We start from the raw sequence: 2442 nt of genomic DNA, 5'->3' as shown, positions 1-2442 counted from the left end.
TTAACCGAGACTGGGAGACAGGGCAAGTTTGATCCGAGGTTGGAATATATTATCATTCAGGAGCAAGAAAAATCAAAAGGAACAAAATAAGAAAACCCAGTCTCCAGATTTGAGAATCTGCAGATCCGCATTGGGAAAGTGAATCAGAGCAGAATGAAGGGTGAACTGTCCAGAAGAGATGAAGACACAGCTCAGTCAACACGTTCCCCTGGTTTATGATGCTGGAACATTCATCACACAGAAATGATTCAACCCAATGACAAACATTCTTACAGCTGATAATTTATGCTACTGATTTAAGGACTGTTTCATGTGGTTACCGAGTGACGACGAGAAGATATTAAACTTTGTTCTATTCAATCTAGCTGTGATGAAGTTTGAATTTTTCGACCTTTTATAAACAGTATTTGAAGGGTCTCGGTAACAATGTTCAGTTTTGATGAGAGTGGGGTCTGGGTGAGAAGCTGCTGAGTGTGACAGGGTCAGGACTGGATGCAGGAAGTTCTCTGACAGTCTCCCTCTATCTCTCTAATGGGTTTGAGTTGATTTACGACTGGTAGCTTTTATTTTACTTTTCTTATTTAGAGATACAGCACTGAAACAGGCCCTTCGGCCAACCGAGTCTGTGCCAACCAGCAACCAGCCATTTATACTAATCCTACATTAATCCCATATTCTCTACCACATCCCCACCATTCTCCAACCACGTACCTACATTTTGGACAATTTACAATGGCCAATTTACCTATCAACCTGCAAGTCTTTTGGAGGTGGGAGGAAACCAGAGCACCCGGCGGAAACCCACACAGACACAGGGAAAACTTGCAAACCCCACACAGGCAGTACCCAGAACTGAATCCTGGTCACTGGAGCTGTGAGGCTGTGGTGCTAGCCATTGCGCCACTGTGCTGCTGTTGGTGCTTTGATGAATGAAGGAAGTTCCCTCCACCCATTTTTTTTGGACAGACAGTGTGGTATAAGGATGTAAAGGGTTAATGTTGAAGATGGTGGGATCAACCCCTCCCACTGTCAGAGTGATAATGTAACAGTCACATGAGATGAAGTTTGGGAGAAGAGAGAGCAGCACCAAGGATGCTAGCTTAGCAGGCTTGATGAGTGTGTATTTTGTATTGTGTAAATTAGAAAAGAGTTCTTAGTTCTTTCAGCAGGAAATGTGTCCAGAAAATATCGAGAAACTCACAATTTTATTATTCAGGAGTCAGAACACTGATATTAATTCCAAGTGACAGTTCTGGGACCAATTAACAAAAAAAGTAGAGAATAATATTGCTCACTGATTGAAATCCCCGAGTGAGGAGACAGTTAAACAGGTGATCTATTATGGCATCCTTCGATCCAAGGTTTCAGCAACATTTAATCTCCCTTTTTGGTGAAATTCTCTTTTATTTGCAACTTTTTTTATCAGCTTTGATGGGTGAGTGAAAAAACTGAAAAAATGGAACAGTTCCATCCTTTCTTTTCTTCCTTCTTCTCTTCTTTCCATCAGTTTCTCTTTTCTGTCCCAGATCAATATAATGATGAGAATCCCAATTTAATCTGCTGTTTCTGGTGTTTTATCCATTCCAATCAAAATTTCAACATTCCAATCAAATCTATTTGTTATTCCACAGTGTCTCTCCATGTGTTTTATTCTGTTGTATACTCTCACAGTCTGTTTGATGATCAATGTCACATCTCACTCTCTGTTCTGGTGAAGATCAGAAGCAGTGATATCTGTTTACACCACCCGACAAGTTGGTCTGAGGCTGTGTCTCTCTGATCATGTGGAGTTAAAGCAATTCTTCCAGTCAGTTAGTTCAGTTGTCATTTCATGAGAAATTCGGTCATCATGACTTCGTCAGTGACCTCATGGTTCCGGTGTCTGAGTGATGTTAATCATGATGTGATGAAATGATTGTATGTTCCAGTCTTTCCGTGGTGGGTTTTCACACTGAGTAGAAATGTGTTGGACATGCTCTGAAAATGTTTCACACCGCTCCATTCCCAACTTCATTTACTTGCAGAAGATATATTTCCATCATGACACAGCTCGCTGCACAGCTAGAAGTTGTGCTGAAGGTGACAGCTAGGCTTATGCAACTGACAAGGTGGCCGAGGGGTTAAGGTGATGGACTGCTAATCCATTGTGCTCTGCATGTTTGAGTTCGAATCCCATCTTTGTCGCTTGTTTATGAACTGTTTATGTTGGGGGAGTTTCTGTGTCAAGTCAGCCTCAAAACCCGTTTTTGTCTGTGTCCAGATAGTGATTCCAGAATTGGTTAAACTTTATTAAAATTGAGACAGACATTTGGAATTCTTCACCCAAACTGCACTGGAATGAAGATCAAATAGGGATCACGAAACGGAGCTGGATTTTTCTTCCCCTCCTTCCTTCCATCTTTACTTTCTCTGGCTTTGCACCAAGTGAAAGACAAATGGGAA

At 41.4% G+C, this 2442-nt stretch overlaps 1 non-coding gene across 1 annotated transcript; it reads left to right on the top strand.

Annotated features, from left to right (window-relative positions):
• Positions 1 to 2102: 2102 nt before the first annotated feature.
• Positions 2103 to 2184, top strand: trnas-gcu (transfer RNA serine (anticodon GCU)). The gene has a single exon. It is a non-coding gene; the product is annotated as a tRNA-Ser (tRNA).
• Positions 2185 to 2442: the final 258 nt, after the last annotated feature.

This window comes from Heterodontus francisci, unplaced genomic scaffold (assembly GCF_036365525.1).
Source record: "Heterodontus francisci isolate sHetFra1 unplaced genomic scaffold, sHetFra1.hap1 HAP1_SCAFFOLD_51_1, whole genome shotgun sequence".
Lineage (NCBI taxonomy): Eukaryota > Metazoa > Chordata > Chondrichthyes > Heterodontiformes > Heterodontidae > Heterodontus > Heterodontus francisci.
The sequence above is the reverse complement of the archived record's forward strand: the minus strand, read 5'-3'. Positions and strand labels throughout refer to the sequence as shown.